The sequence below is a fragment of the Pleurodeles waltl genome, chromosome 2_1, assembly GCF_031143425.1.
Source record: "Pleurodeles waltl isolate 20211129_DDA chromosome 2_1, aPleWal1.hap1.20221129, whole genome shotgun sequence".
NCBI lineage: Eukaryota > Metazoa > Chordata > Amphibia > Caudata > Salamandridae > Pleurodeles > Pleurodeles waltl.
In genome coordinates, this window is record NC_090438.1 from 724,985,616 (window position 1) to 725,002,732 (window position 17,117).

Sequence of the window (17,117 nt, forward strand, 5' to 3'; positions counted from 1 at the left end):
ACAGCAAAAGCTCCAAAACACAACGTGGACACATCACATTTTCACAAAGAAAACAGAGCTGTTTTTTGCAAAGTGCCTAGCTGTGGATTTTGGCTTCTAGCTCAGCTGGCACCTAGGGAAACCTAGCAAAGCTGCACAGGTTTGAAAACTAGACACCTAGGGGAATCCAGGATAGGGTGACTTGTGGGGCTCTGACCAGGTTCTGTTACCCAGAATCCTTTGCAAACCTCAAAATTTGGGCAAAAAAACACTTTTTCCTCTCATTTCGGTGAGAGAAAGTTCTGGAATTAGAGAAGAGCCACAAATTTCCTGCCACCCAGCGTCCCCGCCAAGTCTCCTGATAAAAATGGTACCTCACTTGTGGGGGTAGGCCTAGCGCCAGTGACAGGAAAAGCCCCAAAACAAAAAGTTGACACATCACATTTTCACAAAGAAAACAGAGCTGTTTTTTGCAAAGTGCCTAGCTGTGGATTTTGGTCTCTAGCTCAGCCGGCACCTAGGAAAACCTAGCAAACCTGTGCAGTTTTGAAAACTAGACACCTAGCGGAATCCAAGATGGGGTGACTTGTGGGGCTTGCACCAGGTACTGTTACCCAGAATCCTTTGCAAACCTCAAAATTTGGCCAAAAAGACACTTTTTTCTCTCATTTCAGTGACAGAAAGTTCTGGAATCAGAAAGGAGCAACAAATTTCCTTCCACCCAGGGTTTCCCCAAGTCTCCTGATAACAATGGTACCTCACTTGTGGGGGTAGGCCTAGGGCCCGCGACAGCAAAAGCTCCAAAACACAACGTGGACACATCACATTTTCACAAAGAAAACACAGCTGTTTTTTGCAAAGTGCCTAGCTGTGGATTTTGGTCTCTAGCTCAGCCAGCACCTAGGGAAACCTAGCAAACCTGTGAAGTTTTGAAAACTAGACACCTAGGGGAATCCAAGATGGGGTGACTTGTGGGGCTTGCACCAGGTTCTGTTACCCAGAATCCTTTTCAAACCTCAAAATTTGGCCAAAAAAAACACTTTTTTTTCTCATTTCGGTGACAGAAAGTTCTGGAATCAGAGAGGAGCCACAAATTTCCTTCCACCCAGCGTTCCCCCAAGTCTCCCGATAAAAATGGTACCTCACTTGTGGGGGTAGGCCTAACGCCTGCGACAGCAAGAGCCCCAAAACACAGCTTGGACACATCACATTTTCACAAAGAAAACAGCATTTTTTTGCAAAGTGGCTAGCTGTGGATTTTGGACTCTAGCTCAGGCGGCCCCTAGGGAAACCTAGTAAACCTGCGCAGTTTTGAAAACTAGACACCTAGGGGAATCCAAGAAGGGGTGACTTGTTGGGCTTTCACCAGGTTCTTTTACCCAGAACCCTTTGCAAACCTCAAACTTTGGCCCAAAAAACACTTTTCCCTCTCATTTCGGTGAGAGAAAGTTCTGGAATCAGAGAGGAGCCACAAATTTCCTGTCACCCAGCGTCCCCCCAAGTCTCCCGATAAAAATGGTACCTCACTTGTGGCGGTAGGCCTAGCACCCGCAACAGGAAAAGCCCCAAAACACAACGTGGACACATCACATTTTCACACAAAAAAGAGCTGTTTTTTGCAAAGTGCCTAGCTGTGGATTTTGGCCTCTAGCTCAGCCGGCACCTAGAGAAACCTAGCAAACCTGTGCAGTTTTGAAAACTGGACAACTAGGGGAATCTAAGATGGGGTGACTTGTGGGGATCTGACCAGGTTCTGTTACCCAGAATCCTTTGCAAACCTCAAGATTTGGACAAAAAAACACTTTTTTTCTCTCATTTCGGTGACAGAAAGTTCTGGAATCAAAGAGGAGCCACACATTTACTTCCACCCAGTGTTTCCCCAAGTCTCCTGATAACAATGGTACCTCACTTGTGGCGGTAGGCCTAAGCCTGCGACAGCAAGAGTCCCAAAACACAGCGTGGACACATCACATTTTCACAAAGAAAACAGAGCTGTTTTTTGCAAAGTGCCTAGCTGTGGATTTTGGTCTCTAGCTCAGCCGGCACCTAGGAAAACCTAGCAAACCTGTGCAGTTTTGAAAACTAGACACCTAGGGGAATCCAAGATGGGGTGACTTGTGGGGCTTGCACCAGGTTCTGTTACCCAGAATCCTTTGCAAACCTCAAAATTTGGCCCAAAAAACACTTTTTTTCTCTCATTTCGGTGACAGAAAGTTCTGGAATCAGAGAGGAGCCACAAATTTCCTTCCACCCAGCGTTCCCCCAAGTCTCCCGATATAAATGGTACCTCACTTGTGGGGTTAGGCCTAAGCCTGCGACAGCAAGAGTCCCAAAACACAGCGTGGACACATCACATTTTCACAAAGAAAACAGCAGTTTTTTGCAAAGTGGCTAGCTGTGGATTTTGGACTCTAGCTCAGGCGGCACCTAGGAAAACCTAGCAAACCTGTGCAGTTTTGAAAACTAGACACCTAGGGGAATCCAAGATGGGGTGACTTGTGGGGCTTGCACCAGGTTCTGTTACCCAGAATCCTTTGCAAACCTCAAAATTTGGCCCAAAAAACACTTTTTTTCCTCTCATTTTGGTGACAGAAAGTTCTGGAATCAGAGAGGAGCCACAAATTTATTTCCACCCAGTGTTTCCCCAAGTCTCCCGATAAAAATGGTACCTCACTTGTGGGGATAGGCCTAGCGCCCGCGACAGCAAGAGCCCCAAAAAACAACGTGGACACATCACATTTTCACAAAGAAATCAGATGTTTTTTGCAAAGTGGCTAGCTGTGGATTTTGGACTCTAGCTCAGCCGGCACCTAGGGAAACCTAGCAAACCTACGCAGTTTTGAAAACTAGACACCTAGGGGAATCCAAGATGGGGTGACATGTCGGGCTCTGACCAGGTTCTGTTAGTTACCCAGAATCCTTTGCAAACCTCAAAATTTGGGCAAAAAAACACTTTTTCCTCTCATTTCGGTGAGAGAAAGTTCTGGAATTAGAGAGGAGCCACAAATGTCCTGCCACCCAGCGTCCCCCCAAGTCTCCTGATAAAAATGGTACCTCACTTGTGGGGGTAGGCCTAGCGCCAGTGACAGGAAAAGCCCCAAAACACAACGTGGACACATCAAATTTTCACAAAGAAAACAGAGCTGTTTTTTGCAAAGTGCCTAGCTGTGGATTTTGGTCTCTAGCTCAGCAGGCACCTAGGGAAACCTAGCAAACCTGTGCAGTTTTGAAAACTAGACACCTCGGGGAATCCAAGATGGGGTGACTTGTGGGGCTTGCACCAGGTTCTGTTACCCAGAATCCTTTGCAAACCTCAAAATTTGGCCAAAAAGACACTTTTTTCTCTCATTTCAGTGACAGAAAGTTCTGGAATCAGAAAGGAGCAACAAATTTCCTTCCACCCAGTGTTTCCCCAAGTCTCCTGATAACAATGGTACCTCACTTGTGGGGGTAGGCCTAGGGCCCGCGACAGCAAAAGCTCCAAAACACAACGTGGACACATCACATTTTCACAAAGAAAACAGAGCTGTTTTTTGCAAAGTGCCTAGCTGTGGATTTTGCTCTCTAGCTCAGCCAGCACCTAGGGAAACCTAGCAAACCTGTGCAGTTTTGAAAACTAGACACCTAGGGGAATCCAAGATGGGTGACTTGTGGGGCTTGCACCAGGTTCTGTTACCCAGAATCCTTTTCAAACCTCAAAATTTGACCAAAAAAACCACTTTTTTTTTCTCATTTCGGTGACAGAAAGTTCTGGAATCAGAGAGGAGCCACAAATTTCCGTCCACCCAGCGTTCCCCCAAGTCTCCCGATAAAAATGGTACCTCACTTGTGGGGGTAGGCCTAACGCCTGCGACAGCAAGAGCCCCAAAACACAGCGTGGACACATCACATTTTCACAAAGAAAACAGCATTTTTTTGCAAAGTGGCTAGCTGTGGATTTTGGATTCTAGCTCAGGCGGCACCTAGGGAAGCCTAGCAAACCTGTGCAGTTTTGAAAACTAGACACCTAGGGGAATCCAAGAAGGGGTGACTTGTTGGGCTTTCACCAGGTTCTTTTACCAAGAACCCTTTGCAAACCTAAAAGTTTGGCCAAAAAAACACTTTTTCCTCTCATTTCGGTGAGAGAAAGTTCTTGAATCAGAGAGGAGCCACAAATTTCCTGTCACCCAGCGTCCCCCCAAGTCTCCCGATAAAAATGGTACCTCACTTGTGGCGGTAGGCCTAGCACCCGCAACAGGAAAAGCCCCAAAACACAACGTGGACACATCACATTTTCACACAAAAAAGAGCTGTTTTTTGCAAAGTGGCTAGCTGTGGGTTTTGGCCTCTAGCTCAGCCGGCACCTAGGGAAACCTAGCAAACCTGTGCAGTTTTGAAAACTAGACACCTAGGGGAATCCAAGATGGGGTGACTTGTCGGGCTTTCACCAGGTTCTGTTACTCAGAACCCTTTGCAAACCTCAACATCTGGCCAAAAAAACACTTTTTTCTCTCATTTCGGTGACAGAAAGTTCTGGAATCAGAGAGGAGCCACAAATTTCCTTCCACCCAGCGTTCCCCCAAGTCTCCCGATAAAAATAGTACCTCACTTGTGGGGGTAGGCCTAGGGCCCGCAACAGCAAAAGCTCCAAAACACAACGTGGACACATCACATTTTCACAAAGAAAACAGTGCTGTTTTTTGCAAAGTGCCTAGCTGTGGATTTTGGCTTCTAGCTCAGCTGGCACCTAGGGAAACCTAGGAAACCTGTGCAGTTTTGAAAACTAGACACCTCGGGGAATCCAAGATGGGGTGACTTGTGGGGCTTGCACCAGGTTCTGTTACCCAGAATCCTTTGCAAACCTCAAAATTTGGCCAAAAAGACACTTTTTTCTCTCATTTCAGTGACAGAAAGTTCTGGAATCAGAAAGGAGCAACAAATTTCCTTCCACCCAGGGTTTCCCCAAGTCTCCTGATAACAATGGTACCTCACTTGTGGGGGTAGGCCTAGGGCCCGCGACAGCAAAAGCTCCAAAACACAACGTGGACACATCACATTTTCACAAAGAAAACAGAGCTGTTTTTTGCAAAGTGCCTAGCTGTGGATTTTGGTCTCTAGCTCAGCCAGCACCTAGGGAAACCTAGCAAACCTGTGCAGTTTTGAAAACTAGACACCTAGGGGAATCCAAGATGGGGTGACTTGTGGGGCTTGCACCAGGTTCTGTTACCCAGAATCCTTTTCAAACCTCAAAATTTGGCCAAAAAAAACACTTTTTCTTCTCATTTCGGTGACAGAAAGTTCTGGAATCAGAGAGGAGCCACAAATTTCCTTCCACCCAGCGTTCCCCCAAGTCTCCCGATAAAAATTGTACCTCACTTGTGGGGGTAGGCCTAACGCCTGCGACAGCAAGAGCCCCAAAACACAGCTTGGACACATCACATTTTCACAAAGAAAACAGCATTTTTTTGCAAAGTGGCTAGCTGTGGATTTTGGACTCTAGCTCAGGCGGCACCTAGGGAAGCCTAGCAAACCTGCGCAGTTTTGAAAACTAGACACCTAGGGGAATCCAAGAAGGGGTGACTTGTTGGGCTTTCACCAGGTTCTTTTACCCAGAACCCTTTGCAAACCTCAAACTTTGGCCCAAAAAACACTTTTCCCTCTCATTTCGGTGAGAGAAAGATCTGGAATCAGAGAGGAGCCACAAATTTCCTGTCACCCAGCGTCCCCCCAAGTCTCCTGATAAAAATGGTACCTCACTTGTGGCGGTAGGCCTAGCACCCGCAACAGGAAAAGCCCCAAAACACAACGTGGACACATCACATTTTCACACAAAAAAGAGCTGTTTTTTGGAAAGTGCCTAGCTGTGGATTTTGGCCTCTAGCTCAGCCGGCACCTAGAGAAATCTAGCAAACCTGTGCAGTTTTGAAAACTGGACAACTAGGGGAATCTAAGATGGGGTGACTTGTGGGGCTCTGACCAGGTTCTGTTACCCAGAATCCTTTGCAAACCTCAAGATTTGGACAAAAAAACACTTTTTTTCTCTCATTTCGGTGACAGAAAGTTCTGGAATCAAAGAGGAGCCACACATTTCCTTCCACCCAGTGTTTCCCCAAGTCTCCTGATAACAATGGTACCTCACTTGTGGGGGTAGGCCTAGGGCCCGTGACAGCAAAAGCTCCAAAACACAACGTGGACACATCACATTTTCAAAAAGAAAACAGAGCTGTTTTTTGCAAAGTGCCTAGCTGTGGATTTTGGCTTCTAGCTCAGCTGGCACCTAGGGAAACCTAGCAAAGCTGCACAGGTTTGAAAACTAGACACCTAGGGGAATCCAGGATAGGGTGACTTGTGGGGCTCTGACCAGGTTCTGTTACCCAGAATCCTTTGCAAACCTCAAAATTTGGGCAAAAAAACACTTTTTCCTCTCATTTCGGTGAGAGAAAGTTCTGGAATTAGAGAAGAGCCACAAATTTCCTGCCACCCAGCGTCCCCGCCAAGTCTCCTGATAAAAATGGTACCTCACTTGTGGGGGTAGGCCTAGCGCCAGTGACAGGAAAAGCCCCAAAACAAAAAGTGGACACATCACATTTTCACAAAGAAAACAGAGCTGTTTTTTGCAAAGTGCCTAGCTGTGGATTTTGGTCTCTAGCTCAGCCGGCACCTAGGAAAACCTAGCAAACCTGTGCAGTTTTGAAAACTAGACACCTAGGGGAATCCAAGATGGGGTGACTTGTGGGGCTTGCACCAGTTTCTGTTACCCAGAATCCTTTGCAAACCTCAAAATTTGGCCAAAAAGACACTTTTTTCTCTCATTTCAGTGACAGAAAGTTCTGGAATCAGAAAGGAGCAACAAATTTCCTTCCACCCAGGGTTTCCCCAAGTCTCCTGATAACAATGGTACCTCACTTGTGGGGGTAGGCCTAGGGCCCGCGACAGCAAAAGCTCCAAAACACAACGTGGACACATCACATTTTCACAAAGAAAACACAGCTGTTTTTTGCAAAGTGCCTAGCTGTGGATTTTGGTCTCTAGCTCAGCCAGCACCTAGGGAAACCTAGCAAACCTGTGCAGTTTTGAAAACTAGACACCTAGGGGAATCCAAGATGGGGTGACTTGTGGGGCTTGCACCAGGTTCTGTTACCCAGAATCCTTTTCAAACCTCAAAATTTGGCCAAAAAAAACACTTTTTTTTCTCATTTCGGTGACAGAAAGTTCTGGAATCAGAGAGGAGCCACAAATTTCCTTCCACCCAGCGTTCCCCCAAGTCTCCCGATAAAAATGGTACCTCACTTGTGGGGGTAGGCCTAACGCCTGCGACAGCAAGAGCCCCAAAACACAGCTTGGACACATCACATTTTCACAAAGAAAACAGCATTTTTTTGCAAAGTGGCTAGCTGTGGATTTTGGACTCTAGCTCAGGCGGCCCCTAGGGAAACCTAGTAAACCTGCGCAGTTTTGAAAACTAGACACCTAGGGGAATCCAAGAAGGGGTGACTTGTTGGGCTTTCACCAGGTTCTTTTACCCAGAACCCTTTGCAAACCTCAAACTTTGGCCCAAAAAACACTTTTCCCTCTCATTTCGGTGAGAGAAAGTTCTGGAATCAGAGAGGAGCCACAAATTTCCTGTCACCCAGCGTCCCCCCAAGTCTCCCGATAAAAATGGTACCTCACTTGTGGCGGTAGGCCTAGCACCCGCAACAGGAAAAGCCCCAAAACACAACGTGGACACATCACATTTTCACACAAAAAAGAGCTGTTTTTTGCAAAGTGCCTAGCTGTGGATTTTGGCCTCTAGCTCAGCCGGCACCTAGAGAAACCTAGCAAACCTGTGCAGTTTTGAAAACTGGACAACTAGGGGAATCTAAGATGGGGTGACTTGTGGGGCTCTGACCAGGTTCTGTTACCCAGAATCCTTTGCAAACCTCAAGATTTGGACAAAAAAACACTTTTTTTCTCTCATTTCGGTGACAGAAAGTTCTGGAATCAAAGAGGAGCCACACATTTACTTCCACCCAGTGTTTCCCCAAGTCTCCTGATAACAATGGTACCTCACTTGTGGGGGTAGGCCTAGCGCCAGTGACAGGAAAAGCCCCAAAACACAAAGTGGACACATCACATTTTCACAAAGAAAACAGAGCTGTTTTTTGCAAAGTGCCTAGCTGTGGATTTTGGTCTCTAGCTCAGCCGGCACCTAGGAAAACCTAGCAAACCTGTGCAGTTTTGAAAACTAGACACCTAGGGGAATCCAAGATGGGGTGACTTGTGGGGCTTGCACCAGGTTCTGTTACCCAGAATCCTTTGCAAACCTCAAAATTTGGCCCAAAAAACACTTTTTTTCTCTCATTTCGGTGACAGAAAGTTCTGGAATCAGAGAGGAGCCACAAATTTCCTTCCACCCACCGTTCCCCCAAGTCTCCTGATATAAATGGTACCTCACTTGTGGGGTTAGGCCTAAGCCTGCGACAGCAAGAGTCCCAAAACACAGCGTGGACACATCACATTTTCACAAAGAAAACAGCAGTTTTTTGCAAAGTGGCTAGCTGTGGATTTTGGACTCTAGCTCAGGCGGCACCTAGGAAAACCTAGCAAACCTGTGCAGTTTTGAAAACTAGACACCTAGGGGAATCCAAGATGGGGTGACTTGTGGGGCTTGCACCAGGTTCTGTTACCCAGAATCCTTTGCAAACCTCAAAATTTGGCCCAAAAAACACTTTTTTTCCTCTCATTTTGGTGACAGAAAGTTCTGGAATCAGAGAGGAGCCACAAATTTATTTCCACCCAGTGTTTCCCCAAGTCTCCCGATAAAAATGGTACCTCACTTGTGGGGATAGGCCTAGCGCCCGCGACAGCAAGAGCCCCAAAAAACAACGTGGACACATCACATTTTCACAAAGAAATCAGATGTTTTTTGCAAAGTGGCTAGCTGTGGATTTTGGACTCTAGCTCAGCCGGCACCTAGGGAAACCTAGCAAACCTACGCAGTTTTGAAAACTAGACACCTAGGGGAATCCAAGATGGGGTGACATGTCGGGCTCTGACCAGGTTCTGTTAGTTACCCAGAATCCTTTGCAAACCTCAAAATTTGGGCAAAAAAACACTTTTTCCTCTCATTTCGGTGAGAGAAAGTTCTGGAATTAGAGAGGAGCCACAAATGTCCTGCCACCCAGCGTCCCCCCAAGTCTCCTGATAAAAATGGTACCTCACTTGTGGGGGTAGGCCTAGCGCCAGTGACAGGAAAAGCCCCAAAACACAACGTGGACACATCAAATTTTCACAAAGAAAACAGAGCTGTTTTTTGCAAAGTGCCTAGCTGTGGATTTTGGTCTCTAGCTCAGCCGGCACCTAGGGAAACCTAGCAAACCTGTGCAGTTTTGAAAACTAGACACCTCGGGGAATCCAAGATGGGGTGACTTGTGGGGCTTGCACCAGGTTCTGTTACCCAGAATCCTTTGCAAACCTCAAAATTTGGCCAAAAAGACACTTTTTTCTCTCATTTCAGTGACAGAAAGTTCTGGAATCAGAAAGGAGCAACAAATTTCCTTCCACCCAGTGTTTCCCCAAGTCTCCTGATAACAATGGTACCTCACTTGTGGGGGTAGGCCTAGGGCCCGCGACAGCAAAAGCTCCAAAACACAACGTGGACACATCACATTTTCACAAAGAAAACAGAGCTGTTTTTTGCAAAGTGCCTAGCTGTGGATTTTGCTCTCTAGCTCAGCCAGCACCTAGGGAAACCTAGCAAACCTGTGCAGTTTTGAAAACTAGACACCTAGGGGAATCCAAGATGGGTGACTTGTGGGGCTTGCACCAGGTTCTGTTACCCAGAATCCTTTTCAAACCTCAAAATTTGACCAAAAAAACCACTTTTTTTCTCATTTCGGTGACAGAAAGTTCTGGAATCAGAGAGGAGCCACAAATTTCCGTCCACCCAGCGTTCCCCCAAGTCTCCCGATAAAAATGGTACCTCACTTGTGGGGGTAGGCCTAACGCCTGCGACAGCAAGAGCCCCAAAACACAGCGTGGACACATCACATTTTCACAAAGAAAACAGCATTTTTTTGCAAAGTGGCTAGCTGTGGATTTTGGACTCTAGCTCAGGCGGCACCTAGGGAAGCCTAGCAAACCTGTGCAGTTTTGAAAACTAGACACCTAGGGGAATCCAAGAAGGGGTGACTTGTTGGGCTTTCACCAGGTTCTTTTACCAAGAACCCTTTGCAAACCTCAAAGTTTGGCCAAAAAAACACTTTTTCCTCTCATTTCGGTGAGAGAAAGTTCTTGAATCAGAGAGGAGCCACAAATTTCCTGTCACCCAGCGTCCCCCCAAGTCTCCCGATAAAAATGGTACCTCACTTGTGGCGGTAGGCCTAGCACCCGCAACAGGAAAAGCCCCAAAACACAACGTGGACACATCACATTTTCACACAAAAAAGAGCTGTTTTTTGCAAAGTGGCTAGCTGTGGGTTTTGGCCTCTAGCTCAGCCGGCACCTAGGGAAACCTAGCAAACCTGTGCAGTTTTGAAAACTAGACACCTAGGGGAATCCAAGATGGGGTGACTTGTCGGGCTTTCACCAGGTTCTGTTACTCAGAACCCTTTGCAAACCTCAACATCTGGCCAAAAAAACACTTTTTTCTCTCATTTCGATGACAGAAAGTTCTGGAATCAGAGAGGAGCCACAAATTTCCTTCCACCCAGCGTTCCCCCAAGTCTCCCGATAAAAATAGTACCTCACTTGTGGTGGTAGGCCTAGCGCCCGCAACAGCAAGAGCCCCAAAACACAGCGTGGACACATCACATTTTCACAAAGAAAACAGCTGTTTTTTGAAAAGTGGCTAGCTGTGGATTTTGGACTCTAGCTCAGGTGGCACCTAGGGAATCCTAGCAAACCTGCGCAGTTTTGAAAACTAGACACCTAGGGGAATCCAAGATGGGGTGACTTGTCGGGCTTTCACCAGGTTCTGTTACCCAGAACCCTTTGCAAACCTCAAAATCTGGCCAAAAAAACACTTTTTTCTCTCATTTCAGTGACAGAAAGTTCTGGAATCAGAGAGGAGCCACAAATTTCCTACCACCTACCAATAAAAATGGTACCTCACTTGTGGCGGTAGGCCTAGCACCTGCAACAGGAAAAGCCCCAAAACACAACGTGGACACATCACATTTTCACAAAGAAAACAGCTGTTCTTTGTAAAGTGGCTAGCTGTGGATTTTGGCCTCTAGCTCAGCCGGCACCTAGGGAAACCTAGCAAACCTGTGCAGTTTTGAAAACTAGACACCTAGGGGAATCCAATATGGGGTGACTTGTCGAGCTTTCACCAGGTTCTGTTACCCAGAACCCTTTGCAAACCTCAAAATCTGGCGAAAAAAACACTTTTTTCTCTCATTTCAGTGACAGAAAGTTCTGGAATCAGAGAGGAACCACAAGTTTCCTTCCACCCAGCGTTCCCCAAGTCTCCCAATAAAAATGGTTCCTCACTTTTGTGGGTGGGCCTACTCCCCGCGAAATGAAATGCCCCAAAACACTATCTGGACACATCAAAATGATCAAATACAAAACTCCCTGTTTTTGCGGGGGCACCTGCGTTTTTGGTCCTGGGCCCAGCAGCCTTCTAGGGAAACCTACCAAACCCAGACAGTTCTGAAAACTAGACACCCAAGGGAGTCCAGTGAGGTGTGACTTGCGTGGATCCCCCAATGTTTTCTTACCCATAATCCTCAGCAAACCTCAAATTTTGCACAAAAAATAAAAAATTTCCCACATTTCTGTGTGGGATCACCACACTGGGACAAATTTCATACCACCCAATGTTCCCCTCAGTCTCCCAGTAAAAATGATACCTCATTTATGTAGGTGGGCAATGTGCTTGTGAAAGGGAAGAGCCAAAAACATGTTGATATTGAGGAGGAACCAAAGGAGGTCCAAAAGGGCAGTTTGCAAAAAAACATTTTTAGGCTGGCAAGTGCAGCAGAATTTTTATCGGTATAGATGAGACAATGCTGGGTGATAGGAATTTCGTGGATTCCTGCAGATTCCGGAAGGTTCCATCACAAAAACGTAAAAAAATGTGTGATTTCCAACAAAGTTGGAGGTTTGCAGGGCATTGTGGGTACAAAAAATGGCACGGAGTGCATGTGAAACACCACCCTGGAATCACCCAGATGTTTAGTTTTCAGATGTGTTTAGGTCTTGTGGATTTTTCTACATGGCAGGGTCCCAAAGTCCATAAAGTGTTGCCCTCACCATTCCAAGTGGGACGATTTTGAGAGTTAGCCAAGCTCTCATGGCCCAAATGTAAAACCAAAACCCCAAATAATCAACTGTCTTCTTACTTGCTGTGGGATAAGATGTTTTAGAGTGCGGGGGAGAGCTGAAAGACTGTTACCCCCTTCAGTTGGGGTGGGGGCATAACCAGGCCCATACTGGTTGGTAGCCACCAACCCAATATATATATATATATATATATATATATATATATATATATATATATATATATATATATATATTTTTTTTTAATTCCCTGGCATCTAGTAGACTTTCTGCCACCCTGGGGTGTGGATCAGGGGTAATTGCCCTATATGCCCACTGGTGGGCAGAACAACTTTGGCCCCATTTATTTGGGGTGGGGGTATGGCCATACCCCCACCCTCTTATTTTGGAAGACAAAACTTCCCTGCTCTCTGGCTGACTTTCTGCCCCCCTTAGGGGCAAATGGGCCTTCCAAAAATAGGCCCATCTGCCACCAAGGGGGGCAGATATGGCCAGCAGTAATGTGCCCCCATGGGGAGTGACCCTTACCCAAGGGGCTGCCCCCTAAAGAAAACACACGTATACACACACACCAATCCCTGGTGTCTAAGTGATCCCCAGTGCCTAGTGGTTTCTGCCCCCCTTGGGGCAGATTGGCCTAACAAAAATCGGCCCATCTGCCCCCAAGGGGGCAGAAATGGTCTAAATACAATGTGTCTCCAGGGGAGTGACCCTTGGCTAAGGCTAAGGGGCTTTGCATTTCTCTTCCGATCGCGCTGGAATCTGAGCTTCCAGCGCGATGGGGAAGAGGCCTCTGATGAGGTGAGCGCGCAAATGTGCGCTGACATCATCAGACGTCAATGGGGGGGTCAGCGGGGCTCAGAGATTGAAGGGGAAGGGCTTCCCCTTCCATCCCTGCCTTGGGGGGGATGGGAGGGAAGCCCACGGAGGGAGCGCTAGCGCTTTATTTATTTAATATTTATATTTTTCAATATAATGAAAATTACAAGGAAAAGAGAGAGGATTAACGAAGAATCATTCAAGAACTAAAAGTTGTTTGAACTTATTTTCTTCCTGATAATCTTTTATTTTCTAACGGTTTTCTTTCTCCACGCAACTGTCATTGCATTATGCAGTATGTCACGGCTCCTCCATTCTTCTTGGCTCATCCAGGTGAACCTCCTATAAAGTGGGCAAGATGGAAAAAGGTATTTGAGAGATATTCAAGGGTTTGTGGCACCTCGTTGAGTGCAGAAAGGAGGACAGCTCTTTTGCTTCACTGTCTTGGAGCTGAGGGTCAAGAAGTGTTTGATAATCTCCCAGATGTACCTGATACCGAAGCGGTGAACTTGAATGAATATGAAATATGCATGAGGAATTTGGACTTGCATTACTTGCCTAAAGTAAGTACCATTTTAGAAAGGTACTATTTTGGAAAGAGAGTTCAATGTGAGGATAAATCAATAGAAAGTTATATTACTGATTTACGACGCCTATCTTCTTCTTGTAAATTTGGCAACCTGACTGACAAGAGACTAAGGGATCAATTTATGCTTGGTTGCAGTATTTAAAAGGTTTGTGATGAACTTTGGTTAAGAGATGAACCATAGTTAGAGGAGGTTCTTAATGTTGCCAGAAAGGTTTAACATTCATTAAAATGTGTGGAGATAATGAGGAATTCTTCTGATAAAATGGGGAAGGAGCCTAACCAGGAGGTGTTGGCAGTCAAACAGGAAAAGAAGAAAGATCAAAAATTCTTCGCCTTGCCGGACAAAAAAGGGAGCGGCGAAGTGGTGTTTCAGGTGTGACAGGGAAGGACATTTTGCCAACAACAAGTGTTGTCCTGCCTTGAAAGCGATTTGTTTGTTTTGTAAAAAGAAAGGTAATTTTTTAGCTGCCTGCAGGGTAAAGAAAACGAGGCAGGCAGTGAATGAGGTCTCTGTACATGACAGTGAGCGGGAGGATGACACTGAACTTGGTTACGGGCAAATAATTTTGCAAGTGGGGACTGGGAAAGGTCCTTGTGATTTTATTGAAGAGGAAGGGAAGAAAACAAATGTTCTGTTTGACTCTGGCACAAGTATTATTATCATTGCAAACAAGTTTTATCAAGATCAGTTGAAAGGGAAGGTCAACTAAATGAAGCCAGACATTAGGCCCTGTGCTTATGACAGAGAGCCTATTGAACTCCGTGGCTACTTCATAGGCCTTATTGAGTATGAGAGACGTTATACCACAGGGAAGGTCTATGTATCAAAAAAAGGGGATAGCATAATAAGCTGGATGCATCAGAAGGATTTTAGTGTAATGTTAGATCCCAATAGCTCTCCGCCTATCATATTGAAATAGAGGCTTGATGTTAAATTGTTGAAAGATGGGGAGGATGATGTGTCTCTGCGGGACAGATTAAAGGCAGAGTTTCCTGATATTTTTAGCAATAAGCTAGGCTGTTTGAAAGGCTATAAATATAGGATTAAGTTATTCCAGCATGTTCAACCTGTATGTAGTAAAGTGCAGAATATTCCCTTAGCGGTTAGGCAAGAAGTGAAATCTGAGTTGGAGAAACTCAAGGATAAAGGGGTCATTGAGAAAGTGGAGGGTACACAGTGGTTGGCTCCAATCGTTGTTGCCAGGAAAGCGAATGTGAGTGTGAGGTTGTGTGTTGACCTCAGGCAACTTAACAAATGTGTGGTTGGTGATAAGTATCCTCTACCTAATATTTAGGAAATATTGATGACGTTGGGTGGGGCGAAAGTTTTTACCCCTATTGATCTTGCCTCGGCCTACCACCAGATTCAGTTGGAAGAATCCTCAAAAGATCTCACTGCCTTTGTCACTCCGTTTGGTACTTTCAGATATAGCAGGCTACCTCATGGGTTAGTTTCAGCAGCTTCAGTTTTTCAGCGTGTCATGGAAAACCTGCTTGGTGAAATAAGTGGCATAGGGGTGTACTAGGATGACATACTGGTACACAGTAAGAATGAGGTGGAGCATGTGGAAAGAGTAAGGATAGACCTTGGGAGGTTGCAAGAGTACAACCTCACTGTTAAGATTGATAAGTGTAAGTTTGGTAGTCACACTATTGATTACTTGGGCCACACATTAACAGGGGGTGGACTGATGCCCAAAGCAGAGTTGGTGGGTACTATTCAGAACTTGGTGCCTCCTGTAAACAAAGAGGAACTTATGAGGTTTTTGGGAATGGCAGAGTATTACCGTAAGTGAATCAGGAATTTTGCTGATGTTACTGTAAATTTACGACGTTTGTTGAAGAAAGGGGTTGAGTTTGAGTGGGATGTGGATTGTGAGGAGTTTGTGGAACTGAAGAGCAGATTGTCGCTGGCTCCCAAGTTGAAAGACTTTGATTTTAGGAAATGCTCAATATTGACCACAGATGCAAGTTTGAAGGGACTGGGGGCAGTGCTCCAACAAGAAGATGGGAAGGTTGAGAATACAATCATGTTTATTTCTAGGAGTTTGAAAGGGGCTGAAGTGCGTTATTCGGTCTAAGAAAGGGAGGCTTTGGTGGTTTACTGGGCCATCAGAAAACTCAAGAAATTTTTGTGGAGTAGGTCGTTTGTGGTACGGATGGATCATAAACCGTTATGTGAGGTATTTAAATCTAAAGGAATTGATGCTGTGTCCAGTAGAATTACTCGATGGATTGTTGCTTTGCAGGAATATGATTTTGAGGTGAGGTATACAGTATTCCGGGGGTGGAAAATGTTTCTGCTAATACTCTGTCTATGTTGGTGTCCTCTGAATGTATTGACACTCAGGAATGTTGTGATGAGTCTGATCAGGAGGAGTGTGTTTGTGAAGTTGGATTTGAGTGTATATCTGAACAACGTTGGTGAGATGAACTTACTTCTGATAAAACCATATGCGCTGTGAGGGGTTTGCTTGAGTCTGGGTGGAAATACAAGGGCCAGGGTGGTTTGGAATATAAAGACTTTTGGCTGGTTGAAGATCAACTGGCGTTTGAGAAGGATTTATTCTTCAGGGTTACCAGACTGATCCCTCCCACTAGTTTAAGGGGGAATTGTTAGAACAAGCACATAAATCTCATTCAGGTATTTCGAAAACTAAGGAAAGGTTGTGAATGTTGTATTGGTGGCCTGGTATGGATAGCCAGACTGAAAGGTTGGTAAGGAACTGTGTGCAGTGTTTTCTGAGCGATAAGTCTTTGAGGGCTAGAGTCCAACCCATGGTGTTGAGGAAACATTGGGGGTCATTACGACCCTGGCGGCCGGCGGTAAGTTGGCGGTAACACCGCCAACAGGCTGGCGGTGTTCCGCCAGCTATTATGACCGTGGCGCAATAGCCACGGCCATACCGCCGGCCCCTCCACTATACCGCCAGGCTTCCTCCTCGCGGTCATAATCCCCAGGGCAGCGGTGCAAGCATCGCTGCCCTGGGGATTATGAGTCCCCGACCGCCAGCCTGTCCATGGCGGTAAACACCGCCATGGAAAGGCTGGCTGTAAGGGGACTTGGGGTGCCCCTGGGGGTCCCTGCACTGCCCATGCACTTGGCATGGGCAGTGCAGGAGTCCCCAGGCATAGCCCTGTCGCGCATTTCACTGCCCGAATTTCGGGCAGTGAAATGCGCGATGGGTGCTACTGCACCCGCTGCACATCAGCATTGCCGCCGGCTCTATTACGAGCCGGCAGCAATGTTGATGTGACTTTTCCGCTGGCCCAGCAGAAAAGTCATAATAGGGAGCCAGGAATACCGCCGGCAATGGCAGTATTCTGGCTCCCACAGCCTCGGCGGTCTTTTTAAAAGACCGCCGAGGTTGTAATGACCCCCATTGTGTTGATCCTTGGCAGGATATAGCCTTAGACATTGTAGGGCCAATATGTAGTGGTAATTCTCAAGATTATATGATTGTGGAAATGGATATCTATTCCA